Source organism: Bombyx mandarina, chromosome 17, assembly GCF_030267445.1.
Source record: "Bombyx mandarina strain Sakado chromosome 17, ASM3026744v2".
Lineage (NCBI taxonomy): Eukaryota > Metazoa > Arthropoda > Insecta > Lepidoptera > Bombycidae > Bombyx > Bombyx mandarina.
In genome coordinates this window covers 12113348-12127471 of record NC_143223.1, presented here as the reverse complement: position 1 = coordinate 12127471, position 14124 = coordinate 12113348, and the positions used below count along the sequence as shown (strand labels likewise).

Sequence of the window (14124 nt, the reverse complement as noted above, 5' to 3'; positions counted from 1 at the left end):
ATATCTTGTTTTAATTTAAGAATTATCTGACGTTTTCAATACTTGACGGTTTTCATGACCACGAAAACTTTTAATGGTGTCTTCGGCATGCGAAAAGTCAGTCGCAAGACACGCAATGTTAAGAACCAGTGTTTACTTGTTCGCGAATTAATATTATGACGTGTAAGCTTATTAATGAATTTCGGATGTGTTTCGCTGAATTCGGAATCAATTTAATGGAAGGATGTTATTTAAATCTGCAAATAAACGAAAGCTCTATTATCCACCTCGAATAATTTTATTCTAACCCCATTTGAAGAAGAACAAAGCCGCACCTACCGCTATCTATCTGTTTATTAAAAGTACATATGTATATTAAATTTCAAGAATAAAATTAGCCCAATTCAAACATTACACGGTAACACGCTGCCACGAAACCTCGGCCCTAGTAATTACAATGTCGTTGACCCGATGGGCAAATCGCGAAGTGTACCAGGTATTTCGTATGTAAATGTTTCGGTCGTACCTTGTGTTTGTTCATTTATTTCAGTTCTGTTTCATGGGATGGGAAACATTAACGATTTATGATTACTAATCGAACTTTCTAAGTCTGGTTTAAAAGTAACACTTAATTAAATAGCCATAACGGATAGTTTTGTTTGTTTCCATTGCATACAACTATAGAGCCCTCCGAATGGGAAGTGATCACTGTCACTCATAGATATCAGCAATGCACTACCAACTTACTACTTTGGCACTACCAAACCGCTGCCTAGTTCGACTTTCTTCAAACCTCGTCGGTGCAATGACATGTCATAGCGTATTCAATGGTAGAATTTTACTTATACCAATGATATTAAGCTCTATAACTTCAAGCTTGTAGAGAGTATTAAACCGCAGGCAGCGCTTTGGTCTTGCTCCCGGCATTGCTGATGTCCATGAGCGACAGTAACCACTCACCATCAAGTGGCCCATATGCTCGTCTGCTTATAAGGGAAATAAAAAAACGGTCATAGAAATGTTAGTGTGTATCAATGAAATACGTATTTATTTGAAATTAAATTAAATAAATATTTGAAATGTACTGAAAGCTCGAGCTGCAAGCTCTAGACGGCCCTAACTTTTTCTATTTGCTACGTGAACTTAACAAATCTCTTCGAACATCTTCGAAAATCTCTGCGCTAGGCAGCGGCTTGGCTCTGCCCCTGGCATTGCTGAAGTCCATGGGCGACGGTTACCACTCACCATCAGGTGGGCCGTATGCTCATCTGCCTATTAGGGCAATAAAAAAAAACACAAGTTCCTTATATGTGACCTCAATTAAGATGAAAATAAATGACAATCTAATCACAATAGATACACGACTATTACTCACATATGACGTCATGATTGACTTCAAATCTGTCAGAATAATGATAATATTTAATTAAGTGACCTGAAATGTTTAAATCATGAACATGTATTTTCAGTTTAATTCCTTTATAGTTTTTTTTTTCATTATTAATGTTCGGTTGCCTATTGTCGATCAGAAGAGGCAAATTTACGTTTACCTCGCTTTCATAACACGAATACTTGCAATTTCAACAAAATTAGTGGTGCCGTCGTGTCTACCGTGATATCAGCGTCCTTATCTACGTTGCAGGCGAACATAAAAAAATGCTATTTAAGAAAAAAATATACAGAGCATGCAGCGCCGTAAATACTGAACTGAAATTGTTTATTGAAGCAGTTTTTGATCAGCGTACAGTAGCAGGGGATAAAGAACCGATCGAAGTTTACGACTGTTTTGACTTCACGCACGAATTGAAATAAAGTTTACAGCGAGTTTTGCTTTTAGGGCAACAATTCAGAAATAAAGTTGAAATTTTAATTGAATTACTACTAATCTATGCTCCCTTTAGATTTAAATGTGGTTTCGCAAAAATAGCCTGGTACATGCTATCAACTAGTGCGTATTTACAACAAGCTCCTCCATTTTGGGAGAGTTAGGTATGAAAATACAGTTAAAATTCTATAATTGATTCTAAATCAACAAATACCTTTAGGAGGTACATAGCTCGAGGAAGCCCGAGCAGTATACCTAAACATTTAACGTTCCAAAGCTAAGCCAAATTTATGCTAAATGCTGCTTACCGAAAACACATACGAGAAAATACCAATAACAAAATACCAAAAAACAAAAACTAAAAAATACCAAAAACAAAATATCTTTAACAAAGCTAGCAATCCAATAGCCGAGACAAAGTGGTAACATTTTCAACTATTTTGATTTTGATCCTAGTCATACGTTTATAACTAATTTTGATCCTTTGGTTGGAATGAACGAAAAGTTAATATAATATTGAAATATGTATGTATGGGAATATGGCTCAAGCAGTAGTCAACCATCGTCGACGCCCTAAGCACGTCTTCAAGGATCCTGCTCTGTAGCTATATTAGGTCTCTTTCGTGGGAGCTCGGGAACTTGTTAGCAAACCCTTCCCTCCTGGTTGAGCCCTCGACTACGCGCAGTCGTCCTAATTAATTGATAAAGTCTCCGGGAAAAATAACCCAAAACAATAAATTCAGTCATTTCATTAAATGCCTTGTTTTATTGCGAAAGCAACCGGCCACTATCGATCAGGAGGCTTATCAGCTTTAGCCTAGTAATGAGGAATTTTACTCAACACACTCGTGGAGACATGCGTAATGCATTCCTTGATAATGGACATCGATATCGGTACAGTTGAAACATTTTGTCAAGGTAAAGTCCACCACTATCAATAGATATACATGTTATTTTTATTGCAGTGATAAACAGACCGGCTCTGATATTAAGAAGCTACAGGCACCCAAAAACATGACGTCTATGCCTTTTCTAACTTTCAAAACAGCCCACCCGCCGGATTCGCGGCATAATATAAGCTGGGTAACATATATATGTATAATTTATACACCCGTACTTATTACACAGCAGGATTTTTTTTCAGCTCGAATTATTTCAATGAATGGTACTAGGCTGCACTAAAAGTATCGGGAATGGAATATTTCCACTGTTCCTCTCATATTAAAATCTTTTTAATTGAAAACTCCTTGGTTTTAAAAATCGAATACCATTTATTTATTTAAAAAAAGATTCTCGGTCTTGTCACGAGGTTTTGTCAAACTTGTTTAGTCGTTGAGAAAATGGAATTGACTCGAGAAAATTCAAGAGCGATGATTTATTATGAATTTCGAAGTGGTTTAACACAAAAACAGTGTGTTGACCGGATGATTTTTGCATTTGGTGATGAAGCCCAATCCAAAACCACAATTTATCGCTGGTTTGCTGAGTTTCAACGTGGATGTGTCAAGCTCAGTGATGTTCCCCGTCAAGGTCGTCCAAAAACTGCAGTCACCCAAGAAAACGTTGATGCTGTGCGTAAGCTGATTGAGGAAGATCGACATGTGACATACCGCGAAATTCAGGCAACTTTAGACATTGGCATGAGTGAAATACAAATAATCTTGCATGAACAATTAGGTGTAAAAAAGTTGTTTTCCCGATGGATACCGCATTCGCTCTGTGAAGAGCAAAAAGCGGCTCGCGTTACTTGGTGCGTCAGAACTCTCGAAAGATTCCACGCAGGATCCTCAAATGCTGTATACAACATTGTATCAGGTGACGAATCCTAGATATACGCGTACGAACCCAAAACAAAAAAACAGTCACGAGTTTGGGTGTTCGAAAATGAGTTAAAGCCAACAAAAATTGTTCGTTCACGGAGTGTTGCAAAAAAAATGGTGGCCACGTTTGTCTCCAAAACGGGCCATGTTACGACTATTCCTCTTGAGGGACAAAGAACGGTTAATGCAGAATGGTATGCTAGCATTTGTTTGCCACAGGTCGTTTCTGAACTCCGTAAAGAAAACTGCAACCGCCGCATCATCCTTCATCACGACAATGCGAGTTCTCACACCGCGCACAGAACAAAAGAGTTTTTAGAGCAAGAAAACATAGAATTATTAGACCATCCGCCGTACAGCCCCGACCTAAGCCCTAATGATTTCTATACTTTCCCTAAAATAAAGAATAAATTGCGTGGACAGAGATTTTCATCACCTGAAGAAGCTGTGGATGCCTACAAAACGGCCATTTTGGAGACCCCAACTTCCGAATGGAATGGTTGCTTCAATGATTGGTTCCAGTTCAGTGCCGCCCTCAAAAATCCTTCATAATAAATGAAATGAAAGTACTGAATCGAAAAGAACTTAACAGGCATTACGCATTTTTTATTACATTACTAGCTGACCCAGCAGACTTCGTAGTGCCTCAATCGATAAATAAAAACCGACGGGGGACACATCAAAGGAAAAACAAAATTGTTATTTTTATTTAATTCCGAGCATTTTCATATTTATCTACCTTTTAAATCTTCTCTGGACTACCACAAATAATTCAAGAACAAAATTAGCAAATTCGGTTCAGCCGTTCTCGAGTTTTACGAGACTAACGAACAGCAATTCATTTTTATATAGAGAGATAGATAGATATTGTCATTACATTATATCCGACGTTTCTAACACTTCACAATTTTCGTGGAAGCAGACGAGTAAAAAATAAAAAAAATGTTTGAATAGCTAAGCGAAGTAACAAATGATTTCATCTATTTTTTACCCTATAGAAACCGGCCATATTATTAGAGCGAAGTTATAAGCGAACGACTAAGGTATCATTTGTCGACATTTAATTATCATGATAGCTCAGTAAATCATAACATTGTTTCTAAAATTTTCAGCAACAAAAACAATCTTTAATACATCACGTGGGTAGTTTTAAAAATTGCAGTTACCTACTTCATATGTTGGTTGAGTTGGAATTACGCAATAAAATTAAAACGAATTTATTTAAAACATCTTCGTCGCCTTCCAAAATTAATTCGTCCGACAAAACTCAATAAAAGTCAATGAATTTGTTCCAACGCAGAGGTAGGAAGTGTACCCGTCGCGTCTCATTTCACACAAAAACTCTGGTAACTTTATATCAAGTTTCCCGCGACGCTAATTGGCCATCGCTTCCAGTGTACTATTACTTTTGTAGGGTGGATACAAATGAAAATGCTACGAAATGTTTTTTTTTATTTTCGTCGTGTTTGTTTTAAAGGAAACTAAAGAAGACGTTGGCTTAGTGACGTCGTGTGACGGTTTAGTTGTGAGTTTCATTTATTTGAGAATGTGTATTTAGGAAAGAAGATGTGGTTAAGTTTCGCTATTGATGAAATAAACGATCTACACTTCTTTGTGCGTAAATGAGTGCCGTAGTTATTTATATATTTCATCTCGACAAATATATCATAGTTAAGTAACTACTTGCATGAGCTACAATCTATCAAATTTATGATCAAGATAGATACGTATTTAATTCTTTTTTTTTATATTAAACATAATCGATTTAATTTATGTTAATGTTCTTGAAAGTGGTTTTGTGGTCTTGAGTGCGCGTTTGGGATGGTATGGACATGTGATGAGACGAAATGAAAATGAGGTTGGTAAGAGAGTGTTAACTATGAATGTGGAAGGGTATAGAGGAAGAGGTAGACCTAAGAAGAAATGGATGGATTGTGTGAAAGACGATATGGGTAAGAGGGGAGTGAGCGAAGAAATGGTATATGATAGAAGAGTACGGAAGGAGAAAATATGTTGCGCCGACCCCAGGTGGCTGGGAGAAGGGCAGGATAATGATGATGATGATGATGTTCTTGAAAGTGGTTTACCAGCTAACAATACTGGCAATGTAAGCTTCAATGAAGATGCCAAGATCTGAAATTGGGTTCCCGCTTTAACCACCACACCTAAAAGAACTCCCTTGTCGTCGTCGTGGCCTAAAGGATAAGACGTCCGGTGCATTCGTATCTAGCGATGCACCGGTGTTCGAATCCCGCAGGCAGGTACCAATTTTTCTAATGAAATACGTACTCAACAAATGTTCACGATTGACTTCCACGGTGAAGGAATAACATCGTGTAATAAAAATGAAACCCGCAAAATTATAATTTGCGTAATTACTGGTGGTAGGACCTCTTGTGAGTCCGCACGGGTAGGTACCACCGCCCCGCCTATTTCTGCCGTGAAGCAATAATGCGTTTCGGTTTGAAGGGTGGGGCAGCCGTTGTAACTATACTGAGATCTTAGAACTTATATCTCAAGGTGTGTGGCGCATTTACGCTGTAGATGTCTATGGGCTCCAGTAACCACTTAACACCAGGTGGGCTGTGAGTTCGTCCACACACCTAAGCAATAAAAAATAAAAAAAATCTAAAGTGGAAACCGACATATCCATTTGTTCTCATTTATCAGTTTATCAATTGTAAATATTAAATTTACAATTACTGTAGGATTTGGTAACGGTCTTACAATTCTACTTTTTGTATATCTGCTAACGAAATATACAATGACAGTCCTCAAAAGTTCTTCTAAGGGGTGGTTGTACTACATTATGACATACTGCCGATGAGGAGTTATTTTCGTAAAATTTTATTTACATATTTTAACGCTCAATTGACAGGGGGATGTGGGGATGTCACCCGCTGCTAAGTTAATATATTGCGTAAGTGAAGGTCAGAAAAAAATGTATATACGATAAAATTTCACACCGCTGTACTTTATCAAAACAAATGCAGAGTTTTAAGAAACGACACGGCAAGTACACGTAGTCATTCAAATCATATGATTCTAAAATACGAATAAATAATTCTTCAAGAATTTTCATTTCGTGTGAACAATTATTTTCAATGGTAAATAATATAAATTATAAAGGAGTAGGTACATGGAATTGATATCGACGCTTGAAAGGCAAACGTGACTAAGCGACAATGCGTGAACTTTACAGTAGACTAATTTAAAGTTGAAATACCCGACAAAAATTCTATTTTAACGAATCTAGCTGTAGGATTGAAATGGTTTTAATAGACTTAAAAATAACCTTTTTTTGCGCATCGAATATGGTTATTGGCTATCATTTATGTACAAAGCAGTTATTGTCGCTTAGTCACGTTTGCCTTTCAAGCGTTGATATGTATTTTGATACTTAACAAAGAACGATCGTGGGTGCCTTTCTTGAGTGTTGCGACACAATAAAATTGCCCGCATGATTTTTGCGTTTTATAATTACGCAGAGGCATCCTAAACAAAGTTCCGAGTACCGATCGTTACTTTTAATAACAGTTAATTGTGAGGCCGCAAGAAATTGAAACTCGCGGACGTTTCTTCAATTAAACAAATCGTATTTGTTTCGTTTGAAATTTCTGAATTATTCAGAAATTAGGAAATAGGAAAATTTTGGTAATAAGAATTCAAACACCAAAATAAATAGTAAAATTTTCAAAATTTACCGCCCATTTCATTGGCCGTCAATCTATACTTAATATTATAAAGCCGAAGAGTTTGTTTGTTTGAACGCGCTAATCTTAGGAAGTACTGGTCCGATTTGAAAAAATATTTCAGTGTTAGATAGCCTATTTATCTAGGAAGGCTATAGAACATCACGCTAAGACCAATACAAGCGGAGCACCAATAAAGAATGTTTCAAAATCGGGATTTTTTCCCTTTTGAGAGCTTCCGCTGCGTGCGGTGCAGAAACGGTTAAAGTTTCGCTAAAATAATGTATGACAGAATTGTTCCCCTTTAAAAGATATAAAAAAAATCCGGGATAATATACCTAGTCAGGTCATAAATTCTCCCGAGGGACCTGGGCGGGCCCCCCGGCGCGCACTCTGCGTGGCCGGGGGCTCCGTCTGTGGGGGAGTTTTGCTGGACTTCCACCGGGCGCGTCCGTAGGTGGCGGATAACGGGATCCTCTGGGAACAGTCCCACTCCCAGGGGTATCGTCCGGTCTTTTTCGTTGCAAGGATTTCTAGGTGTTAGGTAGGTAGGCTAGGTGTAGGAGTAGGGTAGCCTAGTTAGGCTTTGCAACGAAAGAGATCGGACGACGCGGACCAAAACCAGCAGGGGGAGTTACGGGCTCTCCACGCCCTTCACTCGCTGAAGGGTGTTCCTCCTGGAGACGCTCGGGCTCCCTCTCTTTTCCCCTTTCTTCCCCCTTTTTCTTTTCTTCGGGTCACGTCCGACCCGTTTCGGACGTAACCCATGGGAGATGGTGGGCCACTTTTGGCCTGCCTTTCGATGGAGAAGTGAGCCGGCGTTGCTTACGCATCTTCCGGCCGCTGGTCGCCATGTCCCCGGCTTCGGCTACAGGGGCACGCCCTCCAGAGGGGGGTACCGGTATACCGGCGTGGCTTCGTGGTTGTTGCTCTTTTGAGCGTCGGGCGGTGGTCTGTCGTGTTGCTCGTTGCACTCGGCGGGCCGCCGGCCAACCCGTAATCCTCACCGCGTGGGGGACGGGGGCCGCTGCCGCGAGGCACGGGGCCGCGAGGACGTAAACCTCTTTAAAAAATGCCCCAATCCTAAGCTCTGGTGCCCGGCGATGGGATGAATGGCTGGAGGGAGTCCAGTCCCGAGGGTACCAACCAGACCCCAGGGGACCGACCCCTGGTTAAATAAAAAGGAATTATGAAAAAAAAATGGCACCTGTTCAAAATTTATTACCCCAGGAGGGTACCTCCCGCTCCGCGGGGGGAGAATCCCTCCGTGCGGTCGAGCGATCGGCCGCACGCTGCCCCACCGTTTCTGGGGGGGGCAAACACTGCCACGACGAAGGGGGCGACAACACGGGTCGCGTAAGGGACAGAGTCCCCACCGTGCTGCTGGAGAGGTGCGACAGCCTCATCTCACTACACTCGGCGCGAAGCTCCGTGAGGGGCGACGTGTCCAGTGGGAGGGAGACACCGGCGCTGTTTGCCGATTGTGTTCGGCAGCGGACTCGGCGGAAGCGGAAGTCGGCTCGACAGCCGGCGTCCTCCGCTCCGTCCGATTCCTCGGAGGGCGAGCCTGCCAGTGCCAAATATATGGCGTTGGCGGAAGGGCCGGCGACTGCTGCGGCGTCGCCCGCCACTGATTTTGAGAAGCCGTCGTCTTGCGGACTGGACGCTGCCTCCTCGGCGCAGTTCAGGGCCGCCTGTCGTGAGGCGAAAAATAAAAATAAAAATAGAAAAATTGAAGAGGTCGAACGCCTACAGCGATCCCTGACGGAGGTGGGTCCCTCTGACCCCCTCCGAGCTTGTAAAATAGTCGGGAAGATAGTCGCGACCATTGCGGCTAAATCCACTGGAGGCCTCAAGGGCTCAGAAGTGTCGGCCATGAAATCGGCGGCCGCCACACTCGAGGAACGGCTGCAGGACGTCGTGGACCGCACCACGACCACGGAGACGGCAGGCCTGCGGCAGGAAATAACCCTGCAGCACGCCCGCCTTGAGCAACTGGCGGAGGAAAATGGCCGACTTCGGGCGGAGAACGGACAGTTCCGCGTCGACATGGCCGAGTTGAGGACCATGGTGGCCGACCTTATAGAGCGGCAACGCAGCTCGGCCCCTGTCCCTCCTCCGCCCGAAGCGGAAGGCCTCACTGAGGTCGAGGAGCTGAGGCGGCAGCTCCTTATACAGGAGGCAAGGAGCTCGACTGTTGAGCGTGCAAGACCGCCCCTCGCTCATGAGGTGAAAAACGGAGCTCCTACACCGGCACCCCGCAGGACTGTGGCCGCTAGAACGTATAGCGGTCCTAAAAAGGGCGCGACACCCGCGGCATGTCCGGCCGCTTCGGGGACCCAAAAAGATACGGGGGCACCAAAACCCGCCCCCCTCAGGAGCAAAAGTCACCGGCCAACGCAAGACTCAGAAGACTGCTCCTGCCCCGTCCCAGCCTGCGAAGGCGGGGCCCGGCAGGAGCCGGACCAAGAAGAAGGGGGGGCATCAACGCTGCGAAACCGGCCCCGACTCCCCAGCCCCGCCCGCTGCCCCCGGCTCCTGCCACTATGGAAGAGGCATGGACAACGGTAGTGCGGCGTGGGCCCAAAAAGGTGGCGGCGCCTGTCGCGCCGCGCCCCAAGCCCGCCCCTGCGGCCGCCGCTCCCCGCCAAGAGGGTCGAGCGGAGCCGAGGGGTCGAACTGGACGAAGAAGGCCGCGCGCCCCGCGGTCGGCTGCAGTGGTCATAGAGCTGCTGCCGGCCGCAAAAGAAAAGGGCATCACCTATCACGAGGTGATGACCCGGGCGCGCGGTGGCGTGAATGTGGACGCCCTCGGCGTGGAGGGTGGCCTGAAGGTCCGGCAGACGGCCAACGGGGCCCGCCTGGTAGAGTGCCCCGGCCCGAACACCAACGCCGCGGCCGAAAAATTGGCGGCCCGGCTGAGGGAGATCCTGCCGGACCCCGAGGTGGTGCGCATCGCGCGGCCCGTAAAAATGGCGGAGGTGAAGATTACGGGCCTCGACGAGTGCGCCACGAAGGAGGAGGTCGCCGCGGCCATCGCGTCGCAGGGCAACTGCGCCCTCGCCGACGTCAAAGTCGGGGAGCTCCGGGCAACCTACTCCGGTACCCGGACGGCGTGGGCGCGTTGCCCCATCGCAACGGCGAACCTCCTGGCCACCCCTCCACAGGGTCGGCCTTCAGATAGCCCAGGATGGCTGCGCGTGGGCTGGGTTGTGGCCCACGTGCAACTGCAGGAGAGCAGGCCGTGGCGCTGTCTTCGGTGCTTCGGCACCGGCCACGGCCTCGCCAAGTGCCCCTCGACAGTGGACCGCAGCAACCTGTGCTTCCGCTGCGGCCAACCGGGGCACAAGGCAGCCTCCTGCACCGCAGCCGCGCCGCACTGCGTCTTGTGCGATGCGGCTAAAAGGAAGGCCGACCACCGGGCCGGGGGCCCGGCGTGCAAGTCCGCCCCCTCCTCTACAAAAACGAGGAGGGGCGGAAAGAAAAAGAAGCCGGCTGCAACAAGGGCAGCCGGCGAGTCAGTTCCCGCCGCGGCTGTTGTCGAGCCGCAGGGCGGGACAGACGAGGGAGCGATGGACGTAGCCCCGTAATGGGTTGCGTCCATCGCTTCCTCCAATGTAATTTGAACCACTCCGCCAGGGCACAGGATCTCCTCGTCCACACAATGGCGGAGTGGTCAATCGACGTCGCTGTCGCCGCGGAGCCGTACTTCGTCCCCACCGACCAGGACTGCTGGATCGGGGACGTCGACGGCTCCGTGGCCATCGTACTAAGACAGTCCGCGGCGTTACCCCCCTTGGATATGGTGGCCAGGGACCCGGGTACGTCGCGGCTAGGATCGACGGGACCGTCGTGATCGGGGCGTACTTTTCTCCGAACAGGAGCCTCGCCGAGTTCGAGCGGTTTCTGGGCGGGCTCGAGGCGCTTTTACACCGCCTCGGGTCCCGCCCTGTCATCGTCGCGGGGGACTTCAATGCCAAGTGCACGGCTTGGGGTTCCCCCGCACGGATGCGCGAGGCGAGGCCCTTTCGGAGTGGGCGATCGCGACCGGCCTCTGTCTCCTAAACAGAGGCACGGTCGCGACTTGCGTGCGGTGGAACGGGGAATCTCACGTGGACATGACGTTCGCGTCCCCGTCCGCCGTGCGCCGCACCCGCGGCTGGCGCGTACTAGAGGGGGCGGAGACGCTCTCGGACCACAGATACGTCCGATTCGAGCTCTCCGCCTCCTCCTTGTCATCGTCGTCAGCCGCGGGCGCCCGCGGCGAGGAGGAGCTCCCGCAAGGTGCGCCCCGTTCGTTCCCCAGGTGGGCCTTGAAACGGATGAACAAGGAGTTGCTGATGGAGGCGGCCGCTCTTGCTGCGTGGGCGCCAAAACCCGCGCGGCTCGCGGACGTGGATGCGGAGGTCGACTGGTTCCGGGGCACCATGGCAAACATTTGCGATGCCGCCATGCCCCGGGTCGGCCCCCGAGCACCACGTGGGGGTGCGTTCTGGTGGTCGCCCGAGATCGCAAGACTCCGCGAGGAGTGCGTGAGGGCGCGCCGCCGGAGCGCACGCCACCGCCGCCGCCGTCGTCGCGACGCTGCGTTCGCGGAGACGGCGGCCCGGCTGCACGCTGACTGTCGTCAAAAGCAGACGGCGCTGCAGCTGGCCATCGGCGAGGCCAAGAAGCAGAGCATGAAGACTCTCCTGGAGTCGCTCGACGAAGATCCCTGGGGGCGCCCATACAAGATGGTTCGCAGGAAACTGCAGCCGTGGGCGCTCCCGGTGACCGAGCGGCTCCAGCCTCGGCAGCTGAGGGAAATAGTTTCTGCGCTTTTCCCGCCGGCAGCGGGGGGGACTTTGAGCCCCCCAGATGGACGCCACGTGGGGCACGCCTCCGCGTCGCCCCAGCGTTCCCGCTGCCGAGGAGCCCCCCCCCTATCACGGGGGCGGAGATCCATGCGGCCGTGTCCAAAATGAGAGCGAAGGACACGGCCCCGGCCCTGACGGCGTTCACGGCCGGGTCTGGAGCTTGGCCTTCGAGGCCCTAGGGGACCGGCTCGGGGGGCTTTTCGAAGCGTGCCTCGAGTCGGGACGGTTCCCGTCAAAATGGAAGACGGGCAGACTGGTCCTTCTGCGGAAGGACGGGCGCCCCGCGGACTCACCCGCGGGCTATCGCCCCATCGTGTTGCTGGACGAAGCGGGCAAGATGCTCGAGAGGATCGTCGCGGCCCGCATCGTCCGGCACCTGACCGAGACGGGTCCCGATCTTTCGGCGGAGCAGTACGGCTTCAGAGAGGGCCGCTCGACTATCGACGCAATTCTGCGCGTGCGGGCCCTCTCCGATGAAGCCGTATCCCGGGGCGGGGTGGCGATGGCGTTATCCTTAGATGTAAGGAACGCCTTCAACACCCTGCCCTGGTCGGTGATCGCGGGGGCGCTGGAGTATCACGGCGTCCCCGCATACCTCCGCCGACTGATCGGCTCCTACCTCGAGGGCAGGTCGATCCAGTGCATCGGACACGGTGGGGCGATGTACCGCTTCCCCGTCGAGCGCGGTGTTCCGCAGGGGTCTGTCCTGGGCCCCCTGCTGTGGAACATCGGCTACGACTGGGTCCTGCGGGGCGTCGTACGGGGTCCTCTCCCGGGCTGAGCGTAATTTGTTACGCCGACGACACGTTGGTCGTGGCTCCGGGGAGAGACTACCGAGAGTCTGCCCGTCTGGCGTGCGCAGGCGTGGCACACGTCGTCACAAGGATCCGACGGCTGGGACTCGAGGTGGCGCTCGACAAAACCCAGGCCCTGTTGTTTCACGGGCCGGGACGAGCGCCGCCTCTGGGTGCCCACCTCGTGATCGGAGGCGTCCGCGTCGGGGTCGGGGTGACCGGTCTTCGGTACCTCGGCCTCGAACTGGATGGTCGGTGGAACTTCCGCGCTCACTTTGAGAAGTTGGGCCCTCGACTGATGGCGACGGCCGGCTCTTTGAGCCGGCTGCTTCCAAACGTCGGGGGTCCCGATCAGGTGGCGCGCCGCCTCTACATGGGGGTGGTGCGGTCGATGGCACTATACGGCGCGCCCGTATGGTGCCACGCCCTGACCCGCCAGAACGTCGCCGCGCTGCGACGTCCGCAGCGCGCGATCGCGGTCAGGGCGATCCGAGGATACCGCACCGTCTCCTTCGAGGCGGCGTGTTTGCTCGCCGGGGCGCCACCCTGGGACCTGGAGGCGGAGGCGCTCGCTGCCGATTACCGGTGGCGTAGCGACCTTCGTTCTAGGGGGGAAGGGCGCCCCGGCGAAGGAGTAGTTCGAGCGCGGAGGCTCCAATCTCGGCGGTCCGTGCTGGAGGCGTGGTCTCGCCGCTTGGCGGACCCGTCGGCCGGCCTCCGTACCGTCGAGGCGGTCCGCCCGGTTCTCGCGGACTGGGTGGGCCGCGACCGCGGATGCCTCACCTTCCGGCTGACGCAAATGCTTACCGGCCACGGATGTTTCGGCCGGTACTTGCATAAGATAGCCGGAAGGGAACCGACGGCGCAGTGCCACCACTGCGCGGACCGCGACGAGGAAGACACAGCGGAACACACGCTGGCGCGTTGCTCTGGATTTGACGAGCAACGCGCCGCCCTCGTCCCGGTCATTGGAGAGGACCTCTCGCTGCCGCGCGTCGTGGCTACGATGCTCGGCAGCGACACGTCCTGGAAGGCGATGCTCGACTTCTGCGAGTCCACCATCTCGCAGAAGGAGGCGGCGGAGCGAGAGAGGGAGAGCTCTTCCCTTTCCGCACCGATCCGTCGCCGTCGAGCCGGGGGCCGGAGGCGGGAATACGC

At 50.4% G+C, this 14124-nt stretch overlaps 1 protein-coding gene across 1 annotated transcript in view; it reads right to left on the bottom strand.

Annotated features, from left to right (window-relative positions):
• Nucleotides 1–14124, bottom strand: part of ckn (CRK like proto-oncogene, adaptor protein) — a 331376-nt gene that overhangs the window by 173311 nt on the left and 143941 nt on the right. The window lies entirely within an intron of this gene.